This window comes from Elgaria multicarinata, chromosome 2 (genome assembly GCF_023053635.1).
Source record: "Elgaria multicarinata webbii isolate HBS135686 ecotype San Diego chromosome 2, rElgMul1.1.pri, whole genome shotgun sequence".
Taxonomy (NCBI): Eukaryota; Metazoa; Chordata; class Lepidosauria; order Squamata; family Anguidae; genus Elgaria; species Elgaria multicarinata.
The window spans coordinates 22,039,519-22,057,988 of NC_086172.1; the positions used below are offsets into that span (position 1 = coordinate 22,039,519).

At 43.8% G+C, this 18,470-nt stretch overlaps 1 protein-coding gene across 3 annotated transcripts in view; it reads right to left on the reverse strand.

Moving 5' to 3' along the window:
* Positions 1–11,775, reverse strand: part of CREB1 (cAMP responsive element binding protein 1) — a 39,120-nt gene extending 27,345 nt beyond the window's left edge. For 2 of the 3 annotated variants that reach the window (XM_063116115.1, XM_063116114.1), the window contains exon 1: positions 11,585–11,769. The gene's annotated coding sequence lies outside the window, so the exon portion shown is untranslated. Of the gene's footprint in view, positions 1–11,584 lie in introns of all 3 variants that reach the window. The other variant, XM_063116116.1, reaches the window with a different exon arrangement.
* Positions 11,776–18,470: the final 6,695 nt, after the last annotated feature.

An 18,470-nucleotide genomic window follows, 5' to 3' on the forward strand; every position in this document is an offset into this window, starting at 1 on the left:
ATAATTACAAAGAGCAGGAACAGCATGTTCTCAGAGGTGGTGAATGAAGAGGGTTGGCTTTTTCCTTCTCCTTCTAGAAAAGAACTGGCTGGTGTGAACATTTAACGTAAATTTCATCCTTTCATACTGGCACAGCTAAGTGAAATTCATGGAAGAACATAAATCTTAGTGGCCACTCACTTACTGTTGGCAAGCATGTGCATTTTACGAATTCTGTGAGCAGCACACCAAAAAGCCCCTGTTCGTGTGTTTCCCACCTCCATTTTCAGACAGGAAGCTGAACATTTTATGTTATGCCTGGCAATACCTCTTTGTAGGGCTCTGAGCAAAAAGTATGCCAAGACTTTTAAAGTATATAGGGGAGTAGGTGTATTCTTTAAAAAACACAAAAAACACCTGTCAGCCAGTAGTATAGTACAGCCAGGATATCACTTTGCTGCATTGTCTCTTCAGAAATCAACAGATTGCAGTTAAATGTGTATGGGCAAGGCCAATCAGAAAGCATTCCTTGATCGTGACTGAAACATCACAATATGAAATAACACATCCTCTTTTTCAAACTGGCCAATCAAAGAAGTGCTTCAGGGGGGAGAGAGTGAATAAGCAGCATACATGCTCTTTTACGTTTTCAGCACAACAGTGGAATGAATCTTTGTTCTTATCAGATGCAACACCTGTATATGTAAATGCCTACCTACTAGCAATGCAGGGTACAAGGCAATTAAAAGGCAAGCACTTTAAAGGCCTTGATTACGAGAATGTGCAGGATCTAAACATGTGCTCTGTTCTTCCATTTGAATTAACTGGACTTTAAAGTCCATTGGCTGCATTGTACCCTACATGGTCCCATAAATTAGAAAATTTCTGTGTAATTAAAAGCCCTGTAGACATTAGTTGATATAACCCTCACGACTGCAATGCATCAAAGGATATGTAAAGTTTTCTTAAGAGTAGAAAACTTGGGCATTTGCCAAAGATTAGCAAAGCATCTGAGCCACAAGAAGGGTCAAATTAAAAACAGAGTTTAAAATCTGGTGTGGGGAAACCTAATAGAAAAATCCCAGATACTAAAATATTCAGCAACAGACCATGTATGTACTTATACATAATTTGAATGCTGCCTCAACATTTCATTTGTTCTGAGTACAATTACAAGTTTGAAGCATACTAATAATTTCAAAGGCCACGAAAATTCAGGTAATCAGTTCTTAGATATATGGTTAGTATTAATGTACTCATGGAGCTGTTCCTCTGCAATCAAGTATTTGTAAGGTAGGATGCTGCTGTTAACAAAAACAGACATATGTGAGAATTTTCTCTCTCACACAAGGAAGGATTCCCTATAGCACATTTAATACTGAACCATTCCAGGAAAGGGCAGGGAAAACTATCCTCATGTATGCTACTGCTAAAGAGAGCTGATTAACAATGATAATTGATAGCATTGTCTCCAGCATTTTCATTCTGCCCTGCAAATACATGTACTTCTTTGCATTTATGCAACAGTAACTTCCAGTCTCTCTAAGCTTCAGTAGAGGGAGATTTCTCACTTATCACTGCTTAGATCAGTGGTTCTCAACCTTCCTAATGCCGCGACCCTTTAATACAGTTCCTCATGTTGTGGTGACCCCCAACCATAAAATTATTTTCGTTGCTACTTCATAACTGTAATTTTGCTATTGTTATGAAACGTAATGTAAATATCTGATATGCAGGATGTATTTTCATGGTTACAAATTGAACATAATTAAAGCATAGTGATTAATCACAAAAACAATATGTAATTATATATTGTGAAATATGTGTTTTCCGATGGTCTTAGGCGACCCCTGTGAAAGGGTCGTTCGACCCCCAAAGGGGTCGCGACCCACAGGTTGAGAACCGCTGGCTTAGATGAAGGCTTCCAGTTACTTAGGAATAAAACTAGTAGTTACTTTATTTATTTATTTATTTATTTATTTATTTATTACATTTTTATACCGCCCAATAGCCGAAGCTCTCTGGGCGGTTCACAAAAATTAAAACCACAGTAAAACACTTTCTAGTTAGTACAAATAATACATAAGCCTTCTGCCTCTCATTGAAACAGACAAGCATGCTTAATAAGGCTTGTCTCTGCTTAAGCTGGAGGAAGGAAAAGTTGTCACCCTTAGAGGTCATAAAACTGTACAGACCTGGACGAGCAACTAATGCAAGCCTTATAGTACACCATAGACTGCTGGAACAATAAGTGTTCTTGCTTTCCTTTTATTGGAAGACTGTAACTGTTACCTTGTTGTGGTGCTGGAGCTTGAGCACCTCAAGGATGCCATGAGCTAAACCATGAAGGGACACCCAAGACGGGAAGGTCATGGTAGAGAGGTCAGACTAAATACGATCCCTGGGGAAGGTAATAGCAACCCACCCCAGTATTCTTGCCGTGAAAACTAAATGGATCAGTACAACCAGAGATACGTTGGTATACCATCGGAAGAAGGGACTCCCAGGTCGGAAGATGGTCAAAATGCTACTGGGGAGGAACAGAGGATAAGTTCAACTAGCCCCAGATGTGATGACACAGCTAGCTCAAAGCCAAAAGGAAAATTCTGAGAGTGCCTTGGACTGCAAGATCAAACCAGTCCATACTCCAGGAAATAAAGCCAGACTGCTCGAGGGAACGGTATTAAAGGCAAAACTGAAGTACTTTGGCCACATAATGAGAAGACAGGATACCCTGGAAAAGAGGCTGATGCTAGGGAAAGTGGAAGGCAAAAGGAAGAGGGGCTGACCAAGGGCAAGATGGATGGATGATATCCTGGAGATGACAGACTTGACCTTGGGGGAGCTAGGGGTGGCAACAGCTGACAGAAAGCTCTGGCGTGGGCTGGTCCATGAAGTCACGAAGAGTCGGAAGCGACTGAACGAATAAACAACAAAACAACCCTGATGGCAGTAAAGAAATATGACAGCAATAACGTACATGATTTAGAAACTAGGATCTACACAGGATTTCGAAACTAGTTAAAAAGATGGTAACATTCATGGCATTTTCATTAATTTGGGGCAGGGGGAGAACTCTTTTCATGATGTCAAGAGGTACTGATTTAGCTGTATTCTACTTGGAGCAAACAGCAGCAGTACAGTATCAGAGGATTAAACACCTATTACTTGTAACTTGGCATCTGTGACCATACAAGAGATATGCCAAATTCATTAAGGCTAGAGGTGTTTGACTTGGACCCTGATTCAGCACTTCAGAAAATGTCCCAACTCTTCTTCGATCTACTCAAGGATTTCAACTTCAGTATTGAACCCAAGTCGAGATTCAGAAATCTTGTGAACCATTCCTCTGAAAATTAAACAACATAGAAGTGGTCCTAAGTAAAACCGGTTTCAGAAAAATAGGTGCAGCCGTTTATGTGGAAGGGGAATCCTCTAATGTGTGTGTGATTCTCTTTCCTCCCCATTCTTTTTTTTGTGGGGCGCATTTTGTATGAAAATGGCACACATTATAAAGGTGTATTCAGCAACTTGTGAATTTTCAGAAGAATAGATGCAGGGGTTAGGGAGTTATTATGATTGAATATGTTTAAAGGTTTTTTTCATAGTGAAGTCTGATAGCACGGGATGAATGGCCATCTCACAGCCTTGCCCTCCCCAATAGCATAGTGACTGGAGAGCCCCCAGTAAAATCTGTCCTACAATTAGAAAGTGGACCTATAGATCACTCAATCCCATCCCCCCCCCCACATCCCTATCAGCATTTAGAGAATAAAAGGAAAATATGCTATTTTTGGAGACACAGGGCTCATCTACACCAAGCAGATATTCCACTATGAAAGTGGTATGAAAGCGGTATATAAAAGGCAGGAGCCATACTACTGCTTTATAGTGGTATTGAAGTGCACTGACAACTGTTGGGACCCATTGACACATACCATATACTGCTTTCATACCACTTTCATAGTGTTATATCCTGCTTGGTGTAGATGTGTCCACACTGTCTGCCTTTCTGAAGTTGAATTGCAAACAAAGCCTTGCGCAGGGTCCTGGTTTGGTTCTATCACTTCAGAGGGAAGCCCACTTCACCTCAGGAAGCACCAGAAAAGGTCCAAAGGTGTCCGATTTGGCTCAGGCTTTCGCCGAATCCAATGCACTAATAGATTATTAATGAATACAACAAAATATACAAAATAACATCAGTGCTCTACTTTATTATATGTTCACAATATGACTATTTGTACTGAAGTGTTCTTTCTCAGTTACAGAGTAAGACCTGGTTAGGAGTTACACTTCTTCCCAAAGTCTCCTTCCCAATTTGAGTCTTTGCCTGCATGGTGTAGCAGTCTTCTTTTTATGGTCATAACTTTGTAAATATCACTCTGATATGGACATTCCGTATAAATTATAGGAAATGAGTTAGATACCAATTATGAGATGGGCTTGAAATAACTATGTGGGATTGCTAATACAGTACAGCAATCAAAAGCCATTATTTCCTGTGTTTTTATCACTTGAACCCTCATAGCACTTCACCCACCAAAGATAGATTTTCACTGCTACTATATGTAGCACAGCTGTTTATCTTCATTTTGGTGTCCTGTATAGTATGTTCAAATTAGTTCATTAATTTCAGAAATGTGACAGTTCTTGAAAACAGCTTAACCTTTGCCCATGTGACCTTGATAATGACCTTCAAGGCTGTGTTTTTTTTTTAGGGTGCCATTCACCCACATCTTGTCATAGAATAGCAGAGTTGGAAGGGGCCTACAAGGCCATCGAGTCCAACCCCCTGCTCAATGCAGGAATCCACCCTAAAGCATCCCTGACAGATGGCTGTCCAGCTACCTCTTGAAGGCTTCTAGTGTGGGAGAGTCCACAACCTCCCTAGGTAATTGATTCCATTATCGTACTGCTCTAACAGTCAGGAAGTTTTTCCTTATGTCCAGCTGAAATCTGGCTTCCTTTAACTTGAGCCCGTTATTCCGTGTCCTGCACTCTGGGAGGATTGAGAAGAGATCCTGGCCCTCCTCTGTGTGACAATTGATCTGGCATGGGAACCTTATTTTAATACACCTACATTTTTTTGTATACACAAATACAAGTTAAAATGATGACATTGTGGCCAGCCTATTAAGATGCTCACATATCTATTATGAGAGCTGGACAACCAAAATTACTAGCAAACAGCAACTTCCATGATCTTAAAGAGGATGAAAGACTGTCCCCACAACTATGCTACTTGGTGCAGTAGAACAACCATGATTATACAGTTCACATGCTGTTACATTTGCATGTACAAAAGCAGAGATGGTAGCTGAGATAACTTGCCGAAAAAAGAAACCTAACATCAAAATCTGCCTAAAGATTGAAGTCTAAATTATGCTTACTTGGTACCATATTCCATTGTGTCACATTCCATGTGACATTTCCAAATAAATGGTTTCAGAACTGAAGTTTAAGAATAAGAACTTCTTTTTTTACTAGTGTTTTTCTTATTATACAGGTAGCTGCCAAATCAGCTAAAAGAGAAAAAAAAATCTTGATCACGGTATCTCTTCCGGGATAGAAATGAATATAGCCAATAAGAACAAAAAAAAATCTTAAAATTGAACTTATCAGTTTCCGATTGCAAGAAAAACCTTCAGTTTTCAAAACCATATGAAAATTATGCAACATGTACGGGTAGTTAGGGAAGTCACAAAATGGGAGCCTTTTTGGTAGTGGCCCCCCAATTTTGGAATGATCGACCTGATGAGACCCACCTGGAGCCAACATTGCTATCTTTTTGGCACCAGGTCAAGACTTTTCTTTTCCCAGGCATTTAGCAACATGTGATGAGTTTTAATCTATTCCACATTTGTTTTTATTATTTCGCTGATTGCTCAAAGTTGTTTTTAGATGCATATTGTTGCTGTGTGTACTGTCTGTTGTGTGTTTTTAAATTTTGCATATTCTTTTCATGTTTTAATCTTTGTAAACCACCTAGAGAGCTTCCGCCATGGGGCAATATTATTACATTATAGAAATGTAATGATAATAAAAGAAAACGTGCAAGTTGGCAAATATCTTTTTCCAGCATCACATATGAAAACCTACTATAGGTTACTGAAATTTGAGCAAAATGGAAAATACTGGCATTTCCCAAGTATCCAAGAAACTGACTCAATAAGAATTCCAGCTTTCAATTTATTGGAGAGTGCTAGCTCAAATGTTTACAGAGAAACCCGAGTCCTATGTATCCTATAAGATTAGAAACCAAATAAAAAGGTACTCAAGCTCACTATATTTTTAAAATAGGACTAAAGGAGTCATTAATCTCTATCTACATCAAGGTAAACAGAGAGTGCCATAAAGATATCCATGGATATCAACAATGTATGTATTTAGTTCAACTATAAATGCAATTCTAATTACAAGGTTATTTGTATACAAGTGTAATCACTTTCAGTTGAATATGTATGACCCTATGTTTGCACAAAGCCTCACTGAGCTCAACCAATCTTACTTCCAACTGATTCTGCATGTTTGCTGGTTTAGACATGCAGTTAGATTGCCTTATGTACAACCATAAGGCCTCTTAAAATGAACTGACAGCAGCAGCAGCGTGACCAGTGTTTCAGGGAACCCTAGCATATTGAGGGGTTTCTCAATAGGTGAGCAATAGCAGATAAGCTCCTTTATCTGTATTACCAATATGCCATTGCATTGGGAAGGCACAAACGTAGGGTATTTCTTGGACAGTAGTTCTCAAATTGTCACAGGCAATCTTCAGGGGCTGCAGAACATCTGGAAGGGGTGTATACATTTCCATGGAATGATAAAAGCGTGAAGCAGATGAAGCCAAGACAAAGCTGGGTTGAATGCCCTTGGATTTGTGGAGTAACTGTTCCGCCAGTCATTCCAACCTGACTTGGGAAGGCCTATTACTTTGTTCTCATGGTGTTTCCGTGTGCAGTTTTATGAGGGATCAGGTATATTTTGTTCTATTTCCCTTTCCAGTGAGCGTTGAACAATCCCACCACCTATGAGATTTTTGCTCATAGCAGCAGGCTGCATATACATCAGTCTATGCAAGATCTCTGCATGTTATGCCGTGGAGTAGATGGTATGGAGGGAGGGGGAGGGATTGAGCAGCCAGAAATTAGAAGGGAAACTTGAGAAACGTGTTTTAGGATGCACTCAGTTCATTTAGAACAATGACGTCTAATAAGTCTGGTTAGAACTCTATGCACCCTGAAACACTTCCCAGAATCTTAGATTATGTACAGGGGCACTGCAGCAAGCAGGTCAACAAGAAGTAGGTTTCCAGAAGGCAGAAATATGAAATGTACTGGACTACACCACTGATAATCAACAACCCACAAATGAGTCACACCAGTAGCACTATTACTTTTTGAAGGTTTATATTAGGTTAAGAGGAGAAAGATGAAAATATAAAATAAAAATAAAAGTAGATCCTATGGTTAGGATTGAAATTTGAATATTAGCCAAGACGACCAAGCTGTTTAAAGTATGTAGGTCAGGTTTTCCAGCATTAGTTTGTTATGCATGACTTAAGTGCTACATTGAAGAATTACTTCTAAAAAGCATAGAAGTGTCAACCATAAAAGAGGTATGTGACAAAGTTTGCAGAAAATAAATGTAAGATGAGGACTGTATTTATTTATAAGACCAGATAACCATAATGCTCCATTACAGATCTGCAGCTGTACTAGGGAAACTGCTGCACTGTAACACTGGTTCAGTTTTTATACACTAGTGTTCCCTATTCCAGAATATAACTTACCAAAAATGCCTTAACTTTCCAAGGCCTTTTTAATTCGAGTGGTACATGTTCACATTACAGACATTTTCTAAAGTAAAAGTGGCCTGAAGACATCTCATGGCTTACAGAATTGGATTCCCTGGATGTTGCCTCATAAGCAACATCTCCATCTGGCAAAAGGATGGAGGATTCCAACAACTTCTTTCCCCATGCTGAGATCTGTACAGAATTAAGTCATTTGACGGACCTTCAGCTATCACATACTGGCAATCAAGATGTTTGAGAAGTACAGGGGAACTGGGAGCTAGGGTGTCAAACACCTATTAGTTACAACACATAATCAAGTTTCCCATGAATTTAATCAAGAGGCAATTGAAAACATATGAGTCCACAGTGTGAGGAAAATCATCACTGAATGCATACTGGGTATACCGTGATTGGGATATGAACATCTTCCACCAACTTTACCAAGCCAAATGACAGACCTAATGTATGCAGGAAGATAATCACCAAGATATGGATAAAGGACATCTATTTGATAGAATAGTAAAATTATCTAAACATATACCCTGCAGACAAACTAGCTCCTCCTCCTCTGTTCAAGACTGCAGGGATTTCAATGTCTATGGTGGATATAGACCTTCTTCCGTTATATTATGCATCTAGAAAGTATTTTAAAATATTTTTCCCTAACAAGTTTCTTCCGAAAACCTAAGTGACTAATATGACTATTGGAGAAGTTGACTTTGGAAATATATTAGAGGTGGCTGTGCTAGTCCTTGATTGGAAAAAAAAATCCAAAATCCAGTTAGGCAAACTTTTATTAGAGCCAACCAAAATGCCATGAAGTGCGATGGCTTGCACACTCTTTTCTGGTATTTTGTTTGGCTCCAGTAATGGTATTTCCTGTGGATTTTAATTTAAAAGAAATGTCAGTGACTGTACCTTACATTATGACCTTTTAGTCCATTTATAGTTTCTCCCCTTCTATACCAATATATATAGTTGCCAACTGAGGATAGAATTTCATGGGTTGTATCCAATGGTGATTTTTTCCTTAGCAGAAAGTGCTTCCCAAGGACACTCAATTTTCATCATCCTCCCAAGGTGCTGCAGCCCTCTGCACCACATCCCCTTCTATTCCAGAGGGTTACTAAACTGCCAGCAGCAGCTTTTCAGTGGGAATGGAGTCTTAAGTGGGCAGGAGTGTTCACTGAAGTTAGTGACTTGCACAAGCAGAAATGCTTCCTGCTAAGGCCAAGCCACCACTGAGTACAACCCACAGTATCTAATCTAAATGGGCTTTATTCCATGAGAAATACGCTGCCATCCGTTAAGTGCCACCAACTCTCTGCAGAGGTTGTTTTAAAGTAACACTTTTTTTTAATATTCAAGTAAAACATTTATTTCTAGAAATATAGGAAATAGGCAATTTGGGGTATAGTCTGAAGAATCTTTAAAAAAAACAAATGCTGGAAAAACAAGCAAGTCTAATATTTGGCTGAAACCTAACTAGAACTTAAGGAGCTGCAAAATCAGAGTTGTACATTGAAATTGCCAATTGTTTCAAGTGATGAAATTCACTTTTCCCAGTAAATTTCTAAAATGTTGTCTAGAACCGTAACTTATTTGTATTTTAAGTGTGATGATGAAACCTTCCCTACATTCTCATGAAGAGAGCTTCGGTTGTTGGGTGCTGTAGAAATGTAATAAAGTGATGTTAGTTTGTTTTTTTCAATATCAAGTAGATGTCCCTGAAAGCTAATACAATGTGATATCATTGCAAAATTTAGCGTTACAGCCAATTCTGTTAACATATTCTATGTTAAAGAAGACCATCAAATAAAAATTTCAAAACTTCAACCGAAATGATGTCCCTTTGGATTGGCCTCCTCACCTATGCCAGCCTTAAGCACAAGGAATTTCCCTCCCACTAGTTTCAATGGGGTTGAAATTTCACAAAAAGAACATTTTGCCAGCAAACAAAAATAAAAATACCACCTTTGCAGTTGAGAGCCAGCAGAGATTTGGAAGTGGCGGACTGCCCATCCCATATCTCCAAACCCCATTCAGGATTGCTCCGTTCATCCTCACCCACAACTGAAACGAAGTTTAAATAAGTTTTCACTATCTGCTTGCACTTTCTCCCCTCTCCCCACAGATTTTCTACCCTTGGTTTCTAAGGGACCATTCCCTTATGTTACTTTGCCAGTAAACTGATGCTATTAACTGTACATCTTAACAATTTGTTAATAAAGCCAGAACTGCCTCATTTAATGCAACTCTCTTAAGCATGTTGGCCATGCATGCTGAGCAAATGAACTGCAAAAACTGGCTCTGGAGCCCAGAGGACTAAACCTGTTCTCCCTGAGGCTGATACAACTTTTGCTTTCAGTGGGCCCAGGCTTTCGTAATTATGCAGACACAGAGCTGAGAGGGAAACAAAGTGTTCAAAGAATACAGTTTTGATCCAAAATATTTTATTAAAAAGGAACTTTGAAGGCCTTTCATCCTCAAAGCACTTTTCGAGCACAACTTTAAAGCCATGCCTTTTGAGGTTAAAAAAAGAAAAGTTGTTTTATAAAAAGAAAAAGGAACTCTTGCCAAATGACCCTGTATCTGGCTGTGAAGAACAACACTGGACCCAAACGGCAGATTCTCGAGCTGCAAGTCCAAGCATCCCTTTTACAAGGCTCTGCCAGCCAGCAGCAGCGTCTGGGCTGCCCCGTCGTCCGGGCTGGCAGTGCCAGGCATCTTCCTGCCTAGAGAGGGGCGGGAAAACGCAGACTGTTCTGGGGTGGGGCGGCTCAGTAAAGGCCGGGAGAAGAGTACGTTGTGGGTTGGCACATCTAGGGCAGGCATTGGATCAGTAGCTACTCTCCACAAAGGGAGGCTGGAGGGTTTTTTTTTAAAAAAAAATCTGTACAATAAAGGGAGCGAGAAAGGAAAGAGCACAATAAAGGGAGCGAGAAAGAAAAGGCGCTCCCCCCCTCCTGCCCATAATTACACCACCAGAGGACTGTTGTACGTGGGGATCCTTTTTATTTTTGCGCGCGTTTTTCACACATCACGACTACGGCCAAGTACCTCAGCCCCCACAGAAGAGATGGGGAGGGCGACCTCATATATAAAAAGGGAGGTGGAAGGGGGGGAAGAAGGGGCCACCCTGGAGGAAACCCTCCTGAGGCCATTTCCCTCTTCCAACGGTGTGAGCACAGAAGAGGTGCGGGTGTTGTCTCCCCACAACTCGCTCTCCTCCCCCCACACACCCCGCGGGCGGCAGCCGAGCCGAGCCGCCCCCTCCCTGCGGTGGAAGCACAACGGCAACAGCAGCAGAGCCGTTCTCGCCGCCGCCGCCAGCCTCGCTTTGCCTGGCCCGGCTGCCGCCGCCGCCATCCGCCATTATTCTTTGTTCGTTGCGCGGGGCCGGCGGCGCGGCCGGGTTCGGCGAGGAGAAAGTGGCGGCGGCAGCGAAGAGACTGAGAGGGGGAGAAAGGGCGGGAAGGAAGAGAAAGAAGAGGTTCCATCTTAAAATTAAAAAAAAAACAACAGAACGAAAATAGCGCGGTTCGGGCGGGGGAGGAGAAGCGGGCGCCCCTCCTGCTGAGCGACACCAGGCCGAGGCCCGGTTCTCGCCCCCTCCCGCGCTCCCCTCGGTCGCCTTCTTCCCACCGCCACCCGGACGCCAAGCAACCCCGCCTCAACGGCCGCCGCTTCTTGGCCCTCCTGCTGCCGCCGCCGCCGCCACCCCTCCCTGTTTTTCTTCTCTTGGTCTGTCTGTCTCCTGCTTGCTCTCCTTCCTTCTCTCTTTGCTTTTCTTTGCTTTTCTCCTCTTACCGGCTACAGGCTGCTCCGTCACTGCTTTCGTTCGCGCCTAGGCTCTCGCCGCAGTTTTATTCTCTCCCCCACGTAACACACCGCGTCAAACTACACCTCCGCCGCGTCACTCACATAACACACACACGCTCTCTCAGGCTCTCCCAGCCCCGGCGACAGGCAAGCAGCAGCGGCCGACTGAGAGGGAGAGAGGAGCCAGCCAGGGAGCAAGCGCCGCCGAGCATGCCTCGGCTCTCCTCCCTCCCTCCCTCCTTGCCCCCTCCCTCTCGCCGACGCACGGAAAGAGCCGAGCGGCCCCTACGGAAAGGCCCGAAGGGGGCTGAGGGACCGCGGAGGGGGAAGCCGCCAAGGCAGAGAAAGTGCCTCAGCGGCTCCCGACGCTGCCGCGGGAAGGGTCGGCAGGGTGCTTGGGCCGGCCGGCTCGGCCAACTGCAGGCAAAGAGGTTCATGGCAGTAATAAAAGAGCCAAAGCAAGGGGATGGGGGAAAGGGGGGGGAGAGATAAACTATATTCAGCGAAAAACGAACGTCTCCCTCACGGATATAAATAACCCTCGCTACCCCACCCCCACCCCCGTTAACCGCAAGGGCCGTTTTAGAACCAGCGGCGGAAACTCCCGAACATGAACGAGCAGAACCGGCGGGGGGCGCGCGAAGAAAGAGAAGCAGAACACGGCGGCCCTCGTTTCTTCCTCCTCGTTTTCCTCACGGAAAGAGCCGAAGTTGTCTTGACGGCGTGGCGTGGCGTGGCGGGTGTGGGGGGGGTCGGCGAGTTAACACATGAGAGGAAAGCTGAGGCGTTGTTGCAAACGCAAGCCAGGGCATGAGGAGACCTGGAAATGTCTTGGCGCGATCAGAAAGAGCTGCCCGTCGTGGCTTCTTAGATGTCCGCTTAGGATCACGGCCTTGCACCACAAATGGTTCCCTTCTCTCAATACATTGTTGTTTATTCGTTCAGTCGCTTCCGACTCTTCGTGACTTCATGGACCAGCCCACGCCAGAGCTTTCTGTCGGCGTTGCCACCCCCAGCTCCCCCAAAGTCAAGTCTGTCACCTCCAGAATATCATCCATCCATCTTGCCCTTGGTCAGCCCCTCTTCCTTTTGCCTTCCACTTTGCTACTAAATACACACACGTCTGAAAAGGACAAAAACTCGTCTAAGCCTATTCATTGATCCAAAGTAAGAAACATCTTATCCATCCATGTCCTCCACAGAAATGCTTTCCTTCCAATTCTTAAATCTGGGGGCCAATCTACACCGAGCAGGATATAACACTTTTAAAACGGTATAAGTAATGTGTCCTGGGCCTGAACAGTTATCATAACCCTTATAAACCGTTATAAGCAGTAGTGTAGATCCTGCCTTGGTTTCCCCATATCGTCAATTTTGCTTTTAAAGCGATAGGGTGCAAAAAATGCGGAGGCCTGTGGGTCACCCTGGAAAACTTGCTGGGGATGTGGGCAAGCGGAGACTTGAAGCAGGGCACCAGTTTTTCACCGATTTATCTTTTTTTAAAAAAAATGCTACATGTTTATTTAATTTAATTTATTACATTTGTATACTGCCCATCAGCAGAGGCTCTCCAGGCAGTGCATGATTAAAACCAAAACACAAGTATAGATACATTTAAAAAGTTTAAAGTTTAAAAGGGCACTATAAAACCAACTAAGTTAAAATCCAGAGTGAAAAGGTATGTTTTCAGGAGGCGTTTAAAAGCTATGACATTTCCGCCTCCCGAACCACACGAGGGAGGGTTTTCCAGAGGGTGGGTGCCGCTACAGAGAAGGGCTCCTTTAAATGAGCGACTTAAAGGAGGCTTCTGAGTGGCCACTCACTATTTCGTTTGATCTCTCATTCCAGGCTCTTGCTGCTTGTTTAAGTCCATAAAGTCCTTTCTTGAGGTTGTATGTGAGATTGGCTTGCTTCGAGTTTGTAAAACCTGGAGGTTGTTCCATACACAGATCTCCTGTTACTGCTCCACGTAGAGAAGCAGTCCACATGCCGAACTGCGTTCCTTGCATCGTTATGGAAGCTGGAAGACTCTGGATTATTCTGAAGGTTTCATCAAAGTCTTTGCCATCCTTCTGCAGAAAAATATTTGGTCAATCTCTCTCCCGGGGATCCTCTCGTATCGCCCTGTATTGCTCCATTTCACCTTCTGCAGTTTCCTTCCTCTCGGAGACCCATTTGAATCTCCTGGCTTTCTTGCTTGTGCAGTAGTTCGGATGGCCGCCTCGCTCTTGTACAGGGCCTCGCTTTCCTTTCGGGCTGCTTCCCTCCACCGGCTGGCTTCAGCCTATGCATTTCCTTAATCTCTTCCCAAGTGAAGGGTTCATTGGGTGGTCCCGACCTTGCAAGGCAGGGGAGGCGTTGATCTGGCATGCGTTCATTGGGTCGAGATGAGCATCTGACAGTGGGTGCTGGGATCTCATCTGGTGTTGCAGGATCTCCCGGCACCTCCGTCTCGACCTCTCCGTCTCCATCCGCTTCTTCACTGCACAGCCCTCAACCTCTGCTTCGCCTCCTGCCATTCCCAGGCCAACGGCTCCCACCATCTGGACTTTCCAGGCTCTCTTTGAACTCCTGGGAGCAACCATGAGTCGAGGGGTGGCACAGGCAGTTCTTGCTCCTAGGGGAAAGGCAGCCCTTTGCAAGATGTCCTTTGCCAGCTCAGTTCAAACAACACCGTGACCAGTTCTGGGACCTTTCCCTGGGTGGGGCTTTCTCCCTCTCCTTCCCACTGATTAGAGAAGTCGATCTCTCTCCCAGGGATCCACTCAAACATCCCAGGGAGGCTACAGGCTGTCAGAGAGAGGATTCCACCATGAAATACAGGACACTCCTCAGCCATCTCCTAAGTAAGAGAAGCACATGGGACCCACAGCACCCTCCCGCTGCCGTTGCCCAGCTCCTGCTATTGAGAGATCTACTGCCTCCAGTCCACAAAACGAGATAGAGCCATCACGACAGACAGGCAGCTCTGCAGCGCTCTACCTTCCAAAACTGGGTTTCAAAAAACATGGCCACAGGCATCATTGGAAGACTGCAGCACTCAGGAGAGCAGATAACTGCTATTGGTTGGGCTAAAAAGGACCATTTCATACTCTTTCGGAAAGTTGGAAGTTTATCCATCAGTTAGCAATGATACTATTTTTTGTTGCTTTTCTTTGTTATTGTTGTTGTTTATTTGTTCAGACTCTTGTGCCGTTTTGTGCTGCAAACCCCGAGTTTTGTGCTGCATCCTAAAGTGTGAAAACGACATGACCCTAGGTGTGGCCTGGTGGATGAGAAAAAATTCACGTTCTCAGATCCACTCCAAACCGGTGCCATAGTTTTGTGCCGTTTTGTGCTGCAAACCCAGAGTTTTGTGCCGCCACCAAGAGCTTTGTATTGATACTTCAAGTGGGGGTTCGTAGTTAACACACCAAAAAATGAACTTTGTCATGGAACCTCCAAACCGGTGCCAAAGTTTTGTGCTAGTTTTGTGCCGTTTTGTGCCGCAAACCCCGAGTTTTGTGCCGCCCCAGGAAGCCTGGAAACGCCATACCCTTAGGTGTGGAACAAAATGGCTGCCCATTAATAAAATGCCTTCCATGGTAGGCATGGCCAACCACAAAACATTTATTCCCAGAACGCAAATTGGTGAAACTAGAAGAATACAAGGACCGAAGTATAAGATAAAGGTGGAGTCTGAGCGCCAAAACACAAAACCACTCTTTTGAACCCAGATAAAAATGGGACTGGAAGGCAGAACTTTGCTTTGCAGCATGCTAGCATACGAACTTTTTAAGAAATAAAAATTAGGAGGTTGCCAAGAGAGGTGTCTGTGGGCGCATTGGAGCCCATGGAACTGGAAGTCAGGAAGATTGTGTGGGCCTAGAAATTAGGTCTACCACCAAGGCGGTTGAGACACAGAATACTGAAGCTCTTGACTGGAAGAAAAAATATGGAAATGGGGAGAAAAGGAATTAGCTTGCCTAATCTTCTAAAAGCCAACACTATCCTAGAAGTAAGCATTAGGGTTGGAGGGATGTGCATTATGAGGTTAAAAATTCTCCCCAAACTATACTCTGTCCCATTTTCAGTGCAATAAACTGCTTGGGTTCAGAGAGTTATCCCTGATTCTGAGCCTTTAGTATTATAGCACAGCAGGTGAAACTTTCAGGAAGCTAGGAAAGAAAAAAAGGTGTCCTTTGCTCCAACAGCTCTACAAAGTTTCTGTTCCAAGCTAGCTGGGACCCTGAATAGGAGCACTTCTCTTAGGGTCTGGGGATACACTACAACATTTTGTTGCCGATCCTATATGTTCCTTCTAAAAAACACACACCCATGCCTTTTCATTTGGTAGCAAAATGGTCCCCCTCACATATAAGGTAGTAGTTTCTGCATGCTTGGAATATACCAGGTAAGTAGAAATATTCATTTGTAAATAAAAATGAAAAACAGCAATGGACAGTTTGACAAGACTTGTGCCTGCTCAGTGGCCTCAAAGAGGCATGGAATGAGGGTGTCAATTGGGGATCAGGAAGTGGCCCGTTCAAGCTCCTGTCATGGAAATGGAGATAAGGGATGAGTGTGTGTGTGCACCATGAGGTTAAAACTCCCCTGCTGTGGTATACAGGGAAGTTTCAGGAGGTTAGCAAAGTAAAAGGGACAGTTCTTCCCTTTTCCCACTCTACAGAAATGTTGCCCTGCTATATAGCAACCCACCCACACGCACCCACACCCCCTCTAGGACACCCCACCAGGAACCCACCCGGGGATACCTGGAAAAGGCGAATGGGCACAAGAAGGCAGGGAAGGGGAGTAGCCAGATGCCCCTCAGTAAAAACTCCATTTACCCCTGTGCAAGTGGCACGTAGACGACTTCGAAGCCCCTTTCTTGCCAGACGATATTGATTAAGTTAGTCCTGCTGAATCCACATTGCTGATTAACTGCCAGGACAACACCATAGGTCAGTTTCAAATGAAACTGACCAATCAAACCCAGCCAAGTCCTTGACTGCCCCCTAGCCATATCACCAATAGGGGAGGGGCTACAGACGCAAAGCACATGGCTATTTCAGCTGCAATTCCCCTTCTGACCACTGCATGGAAGTATATAAGCTATTGTCTTGCCTCAGCGCCGTGTGACTCTGATTTAGCAGCGTGAGCGCCAAGAAGTCACCTTATTCTCGAGAATAAACGTTTGGAGCTCAACGCCTTGCCTGTGATCTTTCGCGAGTATTTCGATATTGGACTTGGAGACACTCTGATTAGGCATAATTTATGCAACAACTGGATCCCTAGACAGGATCACTTCTTGTTAATAACCTAGGATATACTTCAACATTGTGTGTGTGTGTGTGTGTGTGTGTGTGTGTGTGTGTGTGTGTGTGTATTACAGAATAGCAAAACTAGTCTTCCTTTCCATCCCATCATTTTGTAAACCTTTATGCTTTATTCTATTTTAGAATATTTCAAAACTCTTTGAAGGATACCCCATATACATTTTTTACTAAATCAGTCATCCATACAGGAAAATGAAAATTTGGAAGCAAACAGCAATTAGGCTACCTTACTGTATCAAGGTTTTTCACTCATCTCCTGAGTGCAGAGGAAATATTGTGCTCTGTTATAGCTGCGCCAAGATTTTCAGGAACAATTGAACCAATGATAAAACATACATGGGACACCTTTGGTCAGGCTCAAAGGTCTAAATTATCAATGCATCAAACAGAAACCCATTTCCCCCCACAAATTTATTTGATGTCTGCTGGCAGAGGATGAATTTTAAATGCAAGGCTGACTTTTTCTTTCATGAATAACACATTATCACCAGATGGCAGTGCATACCAAGATATGGCTGTTGATACAACATGCTATATTGCCCACTAGGTCTGGAAGCATGTGGAGCTGTTCCTATTATCCATTATTCCTGATGCCTCTCTAGCCTCCTTCTCTCCCCCTCTGAACTGCCTCAGATAGTTGGTCAAAAAAAGCCCATGTAGTGAAAAATATAGGGTGGGAAGATAGGATGGCAGAGATCATCTCTACGGCTCTTCTGAGTTCTGGGGTGCAAGCCATAGAATTGCGCCCCATTTTTTTTTAAAAAAATCATCTTTACTGGAGGGAGTTCAGAGGAGGGCAATGAGGATGATCAGTGTTCTGGAAATAAAGCCTTATGAGGAGGGACTCAAAGAACTGGGTATGTTTAGCATGGAGAAGAGAAGGCTGAGGGGAGACATGATAGCACTCTTCAAATATTTGAAAGCTTGTCACACAGAGGAGGGCCAGGATCTCTTCTCGATCATTCCAGAGTGCAGGACACGGAATAATGGGCTCAAGTTACAGGAAGCCAGATTCCAGCTGGATATCAGGAAAAACTTCCTGACTGTTAGAGCAGTACGACAATTGAACCAATTACTGTACCTAGGGAAGTTGTGGGCTCTTCCACAGTAGAGGCCTTCAAGATGCAGCTGGACAACCATCTGTCAGGGATGCTTTAAAGTGGATTCCTGCATTGAGCAGGGGGTTGGATTCGATGGCCTTATAGGCCCCTTCCAACTCTACTATTCCATGATTCTACACCCTTTCTAAAGCCCAAGAGAGTGGGAGAGCAATTGTAGTTCTTGAGGGAGTGTATTCCATAGTTTGAGAGAAGTCCTTTCATGTGGGCCCAACAAATGGGCCTTGGCAGGTCATGACGTCCTCAAAAGAGCCTCTCCTGTAAATTTTAATACTCGAGCAGGTTCATAGTGAGCCTGGCAGTCCCTTAGCCAGTTCCTAAGCTGTTTAGGCCTTTAAAGGTTAGGAACAACACCTTAATCTTTAAGGTGCTTGTTCCCAAAATCATCCCCACCCCTGTTGCGCCCACATTGTCCCAGTGATGTAAGGTTTCCACTGG